Raw genomic sequence first — 13,973 nt, 5'->3', positions numbered from 1 at the left:
ATCTCATTAGTCATGAAAAAAATCATGAGACTTGGCAAGACAGCTTTCCCTCGCCCCCAACCACCCCACCACACACACAATAATTGTGGAACTAATGTGTGGTTTGCTATCATCACAGTGTTCACTCTGCTTGTGTGTTGCACTTCTTCCCCCACCCTGTGTCTGCCATGTCTATTTAGATTGTAAACTCTTTGGGTCCATCTACTGCTCTTTGTCTGTAAAGTGCCTAGCACGCTGGGGCCCCCACTTTTGGGCAGTCCTTAAGCACTACCATAATAAACAGGTTAAATTAAAACAAAGTCTATCAGTCACCCCTTCACTAAATACCTCAGTAGCCTAGGTGCAGCCTCTGAGCTAATACAGAGAAGGCTAAGAATTCAAATCTCAACTATTCCACCTGCTGTTTAAAGTCACATGTAATATACTAATATTATTGACTGCATCCATGAACGCAACCAGGAAAATATTTACAGAGGAGCTACTTGAATAGCCCTCTCCCCGCTTTTTAAAATAAGTTAATATGCTATACAGAGGGCAGCAAGCAAGTACACAACAGAAGGTACATCAGCCCCAGACTGATCAGGGCTTTATTCCCTGCAGCCTAACCGGGGCAGCTGGGGCCAATTAAGAATCAGCCAGGTGCTCCATAAAAGGGCTCTGCCCCACCCCTTCCAAACATACAGAGCACAAGCTAGAGGAAGCAGAGGTGCTGCGCTGTGCAGCAGACTGGAGTAGCAAAGTGTGGGAGAGCAGAGGAACCCCAAAAGGAGGTACTGAGCCTAGCAAGGACAGAGGGCCTGAGGGGCCAGAAGGATTGAAGGGGGGGGGGAAAGTAGCCCAGGAGAAGAGGCTGCAGCTTCAAAATACAGAGCCAGCATACTACAGTTCATAGGGCCCCTGGGCTGGGACCCAGAGGAGTGGGTGGGCCTGGGTCCCTGCCCCCAGGGAAGATGGGGTGATGGGCAACTTCCTGGCCCACTATGGGAGCAAAGCACAAGCCCCCCTAGAGGGAAGCTGGCCGTATACCACATTAATAAAATTCTTATGCATTGCCACTGCAGTCTCAGAAACCCAGTCGCATAATGACCCCCAATCTTATCCACTGCAGCACACTGCCTTTCAGAGTAATTAAATCATTTTGAGTTAGCCTAGCTCTAACCACTATAAATCCTATGCCTCTCCCAGAGCCAGGGATAGAAGTGAGGATTCCTGATCACCGGTAGTCTACTGCTGGCTAGAAAGTAGCTGTGTGGTGCATGGGGAAAGTACTCTACCAGTGGTCAGCCTACAAAGGGGCTATCAATTGCTCCAGTAGTAAGGATCTAAGCTAGGGAGAAGATTGAGAGGTTTGAACCCTTCTGCTGATCTGTTGGGAGGGATGCTATGGCTGTGTATGATTTGCACAATGAGACTGCTTTAAAACAGATTTTATACTGAAAAACTATGATAAACCGTAAATCAAGGTGTGTGAATAACCAAAATACACATTTTAGTCATTTGTCATGTGTTTCAGCTGTGATACCCACTGGTCAGTGTGTGTGTTTTATGTTCCCTGCCCACCACTGCCACCTAGTCTACAAAGGATGTGAATCTGTGACACTTCTCAGCTGGACAGCCTGTATCTTTAGAACAAGCTATAAAGACTGTTGCTTGAATAAAGAACACCCAAGCTTTTTTTGCATTGCTGCTTCCCTTCTCCTGTGCCCCCTTCCACAGCGTCCTTCCTCTAGGGGTTCCAGGGAATGAAATCTCCATGGGGTAGACACCACTGCTGCTACTTTTGTGTCCCTCTGAAATCAAATCCCACTCTGGGCTGCTCTAGGCTCCCACCCCATCAGGAAGGGGAAAGGTTAGTAGGACGAGACCCAGAGGGAAATCAAAGAAGCCTGAGAGAACAGGGCTTAGTCTAGGCATGTAGTCTGCAATTCTCTTGCTTCTGCCCCAGTGCTCCCAAGCAAAGGTTACCATCACAAATACAATTCTAGCCATTTAAGAAGGTAGAGGTACTGCTGTTGCTTAGCGATGTATCACTCCCACTCCACACCCTACTCTTACTTATGCTGATGGTTTGCATTTCTGTGGAAATTTCAGCTGCCTAAAACTGAGTTCACATGGATTTCAGAATGAAATATCTACCAGCAGAATGTTGTTTCAAAGAAAGCTGACACACAGCAGAAGTATTAGTTTGAATGAGGTGAGCGAGGGTCTGCTTCATGGTTAGCATGGTCATATTCTGAGGTAGTGAGTAATGTGCCTGAGATGACAAGCTAAATTATATATTTTTAAATAAAGAACGTTCCAGCCACCATGTCTGATAGGAAGCTGGAGTCATTCCAGTCTAAATGCTAACTTTCTCCCTGCTCAGATGAAATCAGGAAAGTCTGTGTATTCTGAACGCTCCTAGGAATTTGCAAAGTTTGTTGTAGGATTAGAATTTTTGGGGTAGAATGTATCCGTCTCACGGCGAACTCCTGAACTGCCAAGCAGCAGGAGTGAGCATTTTCTTGTGTGTTAATGGCTTTTGTGTATGCTAGTTTGGCATGTCATGCTATTACTTTCTTATTTATCATGTTTAAGCATTCATGCTTTATCTGCACAAGGCATTTCTTCCACGGAAAGCCCCAATCAGCCATAGACTTATGCATATGCTTAGCTTTCAGCAGATGTGTAGTCCCACTGGTGTCCATATAGCTACTCACATGTGTAAAGTTGAGCATCTATGTAAGTCTTTGGAGGGTTGGGGCTTAACTTGAAACCTTCTTTCTGTGTAATGTTATTCTATACTGTGCCATCTATTATTCACTACAGCAAGAGGATATATGCAAGGACAGTTATAGAGGCTCTGATTCATGTTGATCTTGCCATATTTGTACCATGTCACTGGATTTGACATGGTTAGCTCATTGCTTATAGGAATGGCCGTACTGGGTCAGACCAATGGTCCATCTTAGCCCAGTACCCTGTCTTCCAACAATGGCCAGTGCCAGGTGCTTCAGAGGGAATAAACAGAAGAAGTAATCATCAAGTGATCCATCCCTTGTTGCCAATTCCCAGCTTCTGGCAAACAGAGGCTAGGGACACTTCCGAGCATGGTTTTGCATCCCTGCCTATCCTGACTAATAGCCATTGATGGACCTATTCTTCATTGGCTTGGCCCAAGTAGTCATGAGACAATTACCAAAGACATTACAGAAGACATTACCCTATTTAGATTGTTTTAACAGATGTCTTGTGTCTCTAGCACGTTTTTGGCAATATGTACTATAAATAACAGACAACTTAAATGGACTATATAGTCCCGCTCCCCTACCCACAACTTCAGTGGGAGCCATAGCATAACCTACTTCTGAATTGCCTTTATTAATCTGTGTAGCTTTAAATAACATTCCATATGACAAAGGATTGAAACTTGAAATCCCATTTTTCCAATTCTTGTGACTTTATCATGAGCCTCATGATACTTGTTTCTTAAAGGCCCAGCTTCTGGAGGCAACTAATTATGAAAGAATCTCAGCTTTCATTTAAAAAAAAAAGTAAATTCTAGCCCTCATGACTGCTGAAAGAGACCTGCAAACGTGAACCTAAAGGCTGAGAAACCAGAGGGCAAATAAAAAAATTCACATTTATCATGTTCTAAAAATCTCATGATTAAGCCAATCTCAGGATTGGGGGGGCTGATTCATAATTTTTTACTACTGAGGGCTATCAATACTGTGACCCTCATAGCCCAAACTTCAAGTGGAACTTCAATAGGATTTTGCCCTGAATAAAGACTGCCAGGATTTTTTCCTTTAAGTTTAATTATCTCAGACTCGTATGCATCTTTCCCTTCTTGTTTCTTTAACTGTTTCTTTACTTATTTTGGTATTTTGATTATTAATATTATATTATTTATTATTGATTTATATTATAATAGTGCCTAGGAGCCCACATCATGGACCAAGATCCTTTGTGCTAGGTGCTGTACAAACACAGAACAAAAAGATGATCCATACCCCAAATATCTTACAGTCTAAGTTTAAGCGAAGAGATAATAAATGAATACAGACTAGAGTCCTGCAAAAAGTAGAAATTAGGTAAATTAAAATGGATAAATATAAACAAATACAAGTATATAGAGACAAAATTAGGAAGGCCAAGGCACAAAACAAGATTAAATTAGCTAGAGACATAAAGGGTAACATTCTACAAGTACATTCGAAGCAAGAGGAAGACCAGGGACAGGTTAGGCCCATTACTCATTAGGGGGTCAGGTGGGGGGGAGAGAATAACAGGAAATGTGGAAATGGCAAAAGTGCTAAATGTTTTTTTTGTTCCATTTTTCACCAAAAAGGTTAGTAGCAATTGGACTTCTAACATCATGAATGCCAGTGAAAATGAAGTAGGATCAGAGGTTAAAATAGGGAAAGAAAGTTAAAAATTACTTAGACAAGTTAGATATCTTCAAGTCACAAGTCCCGGATGAAATACATCCTAGAATACTCAAGGAGCTGACTGAGAAGATATCTGAGCCATTAGCAATCATCTTGAAAAAGTCATGGAAGACAGGAATAGTGTCCAGAGGACTGGAAAAAGGCACATACAATGCCAATCTATAAAAAGGGAAATAAGGACAACCCAGGGAATTGCAAACCAGTCAGCTTACCTTCAGTAGAAAGATAATGGAGCAAATAATTAAGCAATCAATTTGCAAACACCTAGAAGATAATAAGGTGATAAGGTCAGTATGGATTTGACAGTAACAATTAGTATCAAACCAACCTGATAGCTTTGTTTGACAGGATGGGGGGAAGTAGTAGATATGGTATATCTTAACTTTAGAAGGTTTTTGATATTGTCTCTCACAACCGTCTCATAAACAAACTAGGGAAATACCAACTACATAAGGTGGGTGCATAACTGGTAGGAAAACCATTCCCAGAGAGTAGTTATCAGTGGTTCACAGTCAAGTTGGAAAGACATATTGAGTGGGGTCCTGCAGAGATCAGTTCTGGGTCCAGTTCTGTTCAATATCGTCATCGGTGATTTACATAATGGCATGAAGTTTGCAGATGATACCAAACTGGGAGGGTTTGCAACTGCTTTGGAGAATAGGATTAAAATTCAAAATGATCTATACAAATGGAGAAATGGTCTGAAATAAATAGGATGAAATTCAACAAGGACAAATACTCCACTTGAGAAGGAACAATCAATTGCACGCATACAAACTGGGAAATGACTGTCTAGGAAGAAGTACTGCAGAAAGGGATCTGGGGGTCATAATGGATCACAAGCTAAATATGTCAACAGTGTAACACTTTTGCAAAAAAAGAAAACATCATTCTGGGATGCATTAGCAGGAGTGTGGTAAGCAAGACACAAGAAGTAATTCTTGCGCTCAACTCCATGCTGATCAGGCCTCAACTGGAGTATTGTGTCCAGTTCTGGGCCCCACATTTCAGGAAAGATGTGGACAAACTGGAGAAAGTCTAGGGAAGAGGAAACAAAAATGATTAAAGGTCTTTGAAAAACACGACATATGAGGTAAAATTGAAAAAACTGGATTTGTTTAGTCTAAAGAGGAGACATAACAGTTTTCAAGTACATAAAAGGTTGCTCCAAGGAGGAGGGAGAAAAATTGTTCTCCTGAATCTCTGAGGACAAGACAAGAAGTAATGGGCTTAAATTGCAGCAAGGGAGGTTTAGGTTGGACATAAGGAAAAACTTTCTAACTGTCAGGGTAATTAAGCACTGGAATAAATTGCCTAGAGAGGTTGTGGAATCTTCATCTCTGGAGATTTTTAAGAGCAGTTTAGACAAACACCTGTCAGGGATGGTCTAGTAATATTTAGACCTGTCATAAGTGCAGGAGACTGGACTAAATGATCTCTCTCAAGGTCCCTTCCTCTCTGATGATTCTGATTTTATTCAATAATAGATAGGCATGGGAATACAAGGAAACAAAAAGACAGCATTGATCAGCGTAAACACTGTGGTATCAGCACACCAGCAAACTGACCATTGTCAAGTTTTTGGTGGGCTTCACAGCTAATGAGAGTTTTAAGGAGGATAATGATATAGCCTTTTCACTAGGCGGGTGGTGAAGCACTGGAAGGGGTTTCCTCGGGAGCTGGTGGAATCTCCATCCTTAGAGGTTTTTAAGGCCTGGCTTGACAAAGCTCTGGCTGGGATGATTTAATGGGGTTGGTCCTGCGTTGAGCGGGGGGTTGGACTAGATGTCCCTTCCAATCCTTATATTTTATGATTCTATGATAACTTTGCAGATATTCATGGGGAGCTCCTTCCAAGCCTGGGACAGTATGGGATACAAAACAAAGGTGCTTGTTTGAAAATTTAACAAGGGGGCAATGGAAGCTGGCATCACTGGTGAATTGGAGATGGGAGTCAACATTTCAATAATGAAAGAGAATTGATAGGTAGGATGCAGGGTGACTGTGAAGGGCCTTGAAAGTAGTTTCAGAGACAAGTGTCTGATGCAATAGAAAAGGAGCTAGTGGAGGGATGCAAAAAGAAGGATGATGTGGTCAAAGTGGTAGGCCCCTCTGAGAATGAGCTATGCAGCAACATTCTGAATGATTATAAGTGGGGCAAGATTGCATTTGTCAAGGCCAGAGAAAAGGATGGTGCGGTAATTGAGACATGAGGTAAGAGACTGAACAGGAGTTTTAACTGTGTGGCTGGGTAAGGAAGGATGTATCTTAGCAATGTTACACAGAAAGAATCAGCAAGATTTAGACATGAACCTCTCTCTAGGTCTGCACGTCTTCTAGGCTGAGTCGAAGATGACACCAAGGTTTCAGATGTGAATGATAGGCAGGATGGTGGTGTTGTCCACAGTGACTGAGAAAGGAGAGTGAGTGTGGGGTGATTATAAGTAGGAAAGATTAGGCGCTCTGTTTTAACATGTTGAGCTTGAGCTGACAGCTGGACATCCACAGGGAAATACCAGAGAGACTAGTCAAGATTTCACTTTGGACAGAATGAGACAGGTCTGGGATACAGAGGTAAATCTGAGTCGTCAGGATAGAGATGGTGGCTGAATTTGTGTTTGTGATGAGATTACCCAGAGATAAGGTGCAGAGGAAAGAGAGAAGGTAATGAGCCGGGATCAGTTTACACACCCACAGCTGGGTACAGTGTAAACATACAATATCTGTGCCAGTGAAAACTCAGATTCAGTTTCTTCAATGCAAAGCTCTTTATTGGAAAGCAGGCATCACAGATGGAAAGCAAAGGTACAATGCCTCTCCTTAACAAGCCTCGATTCCCCAAGCATAAATCCTGATTAACTATGCTGGCCCAGCATAGTGTCCTGATTAGCAAACAAAGCAAGTTTAGCTACCAGTTCTAGGTGGACACTTTCTCTTATTCTTCTTCCTCGTACTTGGTCTACTTAATAGTCCCTAGCAGCAGAGTGTTGGCTACCCCGAGACCCTTTGGTGGTTGTTCTTCTTGAGTACTTGATCTGTTTAATGGTCCCTCACGACAGGGTGTTGGCTACCCTGATATCCTCTGGTTCCAAAGTCCCCCTTCAGATGTTAATTGGGGCTCACATAGCATGTGATATTTCCCAGTACTCATACCTGTTTCAAAGGAGTCACGTGTCCCCAAAATACATTCTGCTAGCACTTATTTAGCATCTCATGATTTTTATAACTTGTTTTTCTAATTAATTTTGGGAGGGCCAAGAGGGATTGGCTGTTATGTACCTAGTGTCAAATATTCACCCGAGCACCTGATGTCGTGCTGATCTACAGGGTCAGTTGACCCAAGTCAGTTAGTTCCATATTCACCACTATAAACCTCCACATGTACACACAGGGGGTGTCAAACTCGCTGATGGTGACGGACCAAATTCTCATAAACTGCACTTCACAGGGGCCATGCAATATCCTCCACCGAAAAATTCGGACCATCTTCCCCTCTTCGGCCGCGCAGCATCAGCCCTTTTCGGCAGAGCGATTTCGCGGGGGACCATGTTGCCGGACTGAGTGCATTGCCGCTTTAAGGGATTTCTCTGCGTCCGGCATCGATGCTTTAAGACATTTCACGGACTCTTAAACCGGCAATGCCGTAGACAGAGAAATCTCGTTAAATGCCAATGCCGTCACTTTGGGCGGCAGCATGTCTCAAAAAAACTGGCCAGACGCGGGCCGGATCAAAAAGGTCCCGGCCTGCGGGCCGTATGTTTGACACCCCTGCACTAGGTGAACTGGCTATTGGCTGACCATTACCATTGGTCTCTCACATCAGCACAGCTACACACACACAGGGCCTCTGGATAAATATTCATGGCTTAGGTCAATGCCAAGTGCAAGTTCAGTATTCTCAGTGATTTTCCATTTAATGCTAAGAGACCCTGCTCCCAGAATGCTCTAGCATTCAGAGTTACCAAGCCTTACCAGACTTATGGCACCCACAGTGATTTATAGTAATTCAGCACCATCCCAACAGAAGGGGACCAAAGACAGAGCCCTCTGAACCTCCCACAGAGAGTTGGAGAGGTATAAAGAAGATTCTCCAAAGGATTTCTATTGATTCAAATTCCTGCATCAGGCCTCAACCAGCTGCATGTAATGATTAAGAATTTCAGTCCCAGCCCTTCTCAGTACCTGGTGCCTAATGTTTAAGTACAACTGAAATGAAATCTATAGATTTTAATCATTTCCACTTGGGACTTCTTCCCACACTGAAGACACGATGAAGTAAATCGCCTGTAGGCTACCTGTTACTGGAGATGGTGCAGAAAGCCTCCATAGATATGTCTTGAAGCATAATATCAAGTACTACAGTTCTGCTTTTGTACACAAAGGGCTGGATCATTTAAAAAGCATGTACTTTAAATGAGATCTTCTATGAAATACAAGACAGATCTCCAGTGAAAGAATTACTACACTTATGATTTCAGAAAATCTCAGTGGAAATTGAAGGGTCAGATTATCAAGTGATGTAAACTGACTTTTTCTTCAGTAGAGCTATGCCAATTAACATCAGCTCAGTTTTGTCACTGCAATATAGGCTGTGTACCTGACCCAAAAGGAGTTATTAAAAATATTAGATAAGTTTTGAGACTAAGCATTGGTGTATGACTCACCGGTATTTCACTCAGAGGCAAAATAAAATGGAAGGAACAAGGTTTTCTTGTGTTTCCATAAGATCTCCTGGTTTCTAGCCAAGATTTAGTAGCAAGTCTGATAGAAGTGATGGAGCATTAATCTAAAGCCTACTCATTTTTTATTATTATTATTATTTATTTTGTTTCCTCAACCATTTTGCTTTACTCATTTAGCTGGAAGGCAAACACATTCCCTGTTGATTATCCCCACTCAGCCATAAGCTTCTGCTACACATTTTGATTCCTAATATGGTAGCAAGAGAGGATTTTGTATGAGTTCCAAAGAGCTCCTCTCAGCTTGTGGAATGCAGCAAGAAAAGAATCCTGCAGAGACAAAGATCTGTGATTTCCACTAATAAAGAACAGAAAATGGGCTCCACATACTCTAAAAGTTGGTGTTTTCATTACTCTTGAAATTACCACTTTGTCTTATTTTTCACCAATGCTACAAATTGTTTTCCATTATTTTCCTGAACAGATTTTCTTGACCATTTCAAAAATAATTTGTCCAATAACTTTGAGGGTTTTTTTAACCAAGTCTACCCTATTAAGATGAAGTTTTTATTATACTAGCTTATAGCCAGAAAGCGTGCTGCTGTCACAGTACCAGTAGGTTATTTACAGCACAAGGAATGAAATGTTAGGGAACTGAGGAAATTTAGAGAGGTCATTTAAAAAAAGTATTTAAAAACATTTTAAAGTTTTCAGTGCTCTGAAATATCTGCTGTCCATTCAGTAGGTCAGCTTTTGTAATGTTTTTGTAATGTTTATAAAGTGCTTTCCAAATCATTTTCTGGCCAGTTCACCAAATCCAGAAATTTCCTCTGTTTGACCTTATGTGGGCCCTGTTCACTGAATGAATGTAATCCTTTGGGTCTTGGTACTGTGGAGTTGGGAGTTTACTTCACCCAAAATAGTGAACAGTTTGCAGCAGTCTGGTTTTGGGATAAACAGTTCTTAAAGCTATCTCCTCCTTAAGCCTCACTGTTGTTTTTCTTTTGTTATTGGCAACCTAGCTTCTGTAGAGAAGGTGTCATGAAGGCAAATATACTCTTTGTTGAATCTTACACTGATCATTTTGTTTTTGTGTTTGTGTTTTTAATTTTCAATAAAATTATTTAATTTTTGGTAATAAACCATTTGGTCTTTCTTACTGGCATCCACATATTTCAGATTTTTGCTGCCACTTGCACTAGCTCTGGATGGACAGTAAACAATAAGAATTTAACCTATTAATTTATTGACAGGTGACAATCCCGATTCTCAGGATTAAGATAAAAGTCCTGATTTTCAAAGGTATTTAGGGACCCAAAGATACAGACAGGTGCCTAGTGGGATTTTCAAAAGTGCCAAGGCAATTAACTTCCATTGATTTCAATGTAAGCACCTAAATTGAAAAATCTTACCCAAATGGCATTAAATATTGCTCCATCATCATACTGTTTTCAGCCATTGTTTCTGTCCTGTATCACATACAATAAATAGTGCCTTGACTTGGATAGAGAACACCAGCCATCTTGTCCCAGGTACCATATACTTTTATTGAGCTTGCATACAAATATTTAGCAGTCCTCCTGTGCTCCCAATAAGTGTAATAGTCTCAACAACTAGACTCATCCTTTTGAATATCACTGCTTTCAGCTCTGAAATTTCAAAGGTCTTCTGAAATTCATATGTGATTTATGGGTTGTTGGTTTTGTGACAATGCAGATGGTGCCTTGACTAGATTGTGTCCAGATCTTGTCTCAGTAGAATGGCAACCAGAAATATGCTGAACTGCTCAAATTTAATCTAAGTAGTCAATGAACCACAAGATCTGCCTGCTCAACCACTTTCATACCGAATTTGATATCTGCTGTCAAAATTTGCAGCAGGTATCTGAGCTGAAAACTATCATGTACCTTCAGGTTTCTGATATTTTGTGTCATGTTTCACTGCCTTTTAAGCCAAAGTGAGATGCAGTAAGTGGCAAAACGTCAATCAAATATCCATGTGTGTCATTGAATAGCTGGAAGAATTTGAAGCATCGTGAGGTATGTTGGGGCACAAGCTACATTATCAGAAACATTTTCTCCCTTTTTCTAATGATGCAATTTGCCGGGTCCTCTTGTCTTATTACAGGAATAATGTTCTTGGTGTTGGAGTATTCTCACCACTACTGTTGGTAGTCTTGAATACTCTGTCTCCATTCTGCCTTGAATGTTAGCATTTAAGTACTCTTCAGGCCGTTTGTGCATGAGACAGCAACCTTTTCATCTCGCACCTGTCTGTAAGCTGCCATTCAAACACATACTGTTATAGAAACAATAAGTAATGTGTTCATTCTTCCAAACAGTTTCAACAGTCGCATGTATCTTTTGAGGACTTAAGCTCAATCATATGGCAGTTGTTCATAGAACTGCGTATCATAAGTTAATGGCTGCTACTTTTAAGAAGAATAACAAATAGCTCTTGAAAAGATACACCTAAGCCCCCAGATGCATTTTTGCATCTGGTTGTGTTCAAAATTTGCTGTTAGTACGTTTCAGATTTGAGTGGAGACCAGAAGGATGTTAATTTTATTGTGAAACTGCAAAATTGCTTTTCACCAGATTTGAAGGCGTCAACTTGTTACTTGTTGTTCAACTAATTTCTTGCTACCAGGTAGTACAGTTGCAATCTAAAGTTCCACTGAGCCATTTTTAGGAAGTGGAGCCCTGAGCATTGATATTATTTAGAAGTGGAAATCATGCAATGTGGCAAAACAGTAAATCCTGATCTCCAAATAACATTTGTGAGTTATCTGTTCCCCTTCCATTAGTAGAGTGAGGGACAGATTGTAGCCATAAGCACAACAAAAGGTAATGTGACATGGTACTACATCCCAGAAGGAGACATTGGACAAAATCAATTTGCTAGTGCAAATTGAGCCTAACTGGATTGCTTTATGTTTCAAAAGTAGCATTGTTGCTATAAGCTTTGAGACACTAAAGATTGCTCCTGCTTTTTGGGAAAAAGTTCTGTTAGCCTTGGGGAAACCAATCCAAAACTGTTCATGGTGTATTCATAAAAAACGCTGCTTAGGAAAGGTGTGTGTAGATGTGTATTGGGAGGAAGGGGTCTGTTAAACAAATATTTTCTGCTGTTGTTGGTGACTAGTTGTTTTGGTAGACAAAAGCAACACAACAATCATGCAAATATACTGAAGACCTGTAATTTTTTTTCCTTAAAGTTGTAATTGCTCGGAAAATGCACACTTAAAAAAATCCACATCACTGAGCTATATGTAAATATGAATTTCTCAGGTAGAAAAAGGAATTTGTTTCAGATTGATAAGAAAAAAATGATCTAGTCAGCTCCTTCTTATATAAAACCATTGATGAATAAAATGTGGTATGAAACTCATGATATGCTCTTGAAAATAAATATCAGCTTTGACACAGCATAACTAGGATTGGCTTCTCACTCAGCTGTGAAGTGTGGAGATCAGGTTTCTTTGATGGTCCTTGTAGTTGCAGAAGAAGAAAACTCCAGGACTGTATTTTTTCTCTCTCTACAGCAGCATTCCTACAGTATTAGATGCCATTGATTTGATATTTTTGGCTTAATGGTTTGAATCATAAAACATGCCTCTTTCATGCTGTCAGATGTCAAAAGACTTCATATTTACCTAAGCTCAGCTAAGAAAAACATTATCAATAAAACAGCAGCATCCAGCTTTTAAGCAAAATTCGACAGTTGTTTTACAATCTGTAGTTTTGCACATTTCTCTCTGTAAAATATACAGATTAAAAGTATTTTTTTAGTCCTGATTAATTGGGGTTTTCTTGATAACATATGTAGCTATATAGATGCAAGTGTAAAATAAAATGAATTACATTTTAACCCCTCGTACATTATATTCTTATTTCACTGTCTCCCTATCCTCTCCCCTTTTCCTCCAACACACTTATCTTTAATTAGGCATATGGCATATTCAGTCATAAGCATGTTTGCTGAATTTGGGAAAAGCATGCCTTGCAAGTAGAGTTATGGCACATTAGTGTGTCTATGGGACATCCTTTTCCTCTGCTTCTGTCGTCTATCCAAATATGTTGCTTCCACTTCTCTCAATAGGTGGCAGGGGAGAGAGATTAGTCTTAAACCATACGGTAGCGTCCTTTTTTCTCACATTGAAAAGCAGAACCATGCTGACACTCAGTCAAGCAACAAAACTGTAGTATGATGATGCCAACATGAGATGACTATCACATGAAATGTACCTTCTTGCTACAGTAAATTGCTAATAAACTAATTTGACTTGTTGCTGTTAAATATACTTCCTTTTGATAAATACTGTAGCTCACTCAGAGTCTCTTTTCTGGGAATGCAGACAGAAGTTAACTAGTGATGGGAAAAAAAATGTATCAAGTCATTTGGGGTAAGCAATGCCCCTCCCAATACAGGCTTATTCCCTAGAGCATTATATACTTTACAACGCTTTGCCCCATCCATTTCTAATTGATTGAAGTGGTGGGATCTCAACCACTTTCCTTGAGAGACTATTCTGGTCTAATTGTTTCTTTCCTGATAAGTATTCAATCTAAAACTTCCTTTAGTTAATTTCACCCCTATTTCTCTTAGTTAGATGCTCCCTTTCAATGCTCTGAACAATTCCTCTCCTCAACCTTCATTTACTTTCACACAGCATCATATCCCCACTTAGTCAGTGTTTGGCCAAGCTGTACACGTTTAGTTCTTCTACTCTTTCCTCATGTCAGTCACTCCAGTCACTTAATCATTTTTGTTACTTTTCTCTACATTACTTTGTTAAATAGCTACCCTGGTTCTGGAGAACTCAAAACTGTACCCAGTATTCCAGAAACTTCAGCAAGAG

At 40.5% G+C, this 13,973-nt stretch overlaps 1 protein-coding gene and 1 long non-coding RNA gene across 3 annotated transcripts in view; both read left to right on the top strand.

Annotated features, from left to right (window-relative positions):
• SYT1 (synaptotagmin 1) overlaps positions 1 to 13,973 on the top strand; it is a 583,887-nt gene that overhangs the window by 554,001 nt on the left and 15,913 nt on the right. The window lies entirely within an intron of this gene.
• LOC137160913 (uncharacterized) lies at positions 688 to 1,755 on the top strand. The gene is made up of 2 exons (XR_010921997.1): positions 688 to 770; positions 1,514 to 1,755. It is a non-coding gene; the product is annotated as an uncharacterized lncRNA (long non-coding RNA).

Source organism: Emydura macquarii, unplaced genomic scaffold, assembly GCF_026122565.2.
Source record: "Emydura macquarii macquarii isolate MOO-44397 ecotype Brisbane River unplaced genomic scaffold, CSIRO-AGI_Emac_v2 contig_2205, whole genome shotgun sequence".
NCBI classification, from domain to species: Eukaryota; Metazoa; Chordata; order Testudines; family Chelidae; genus Emydura; species Emydura macquarii.
This window is presented reverse-complemented; position numbering and strand designations above follow the sequence as displayed.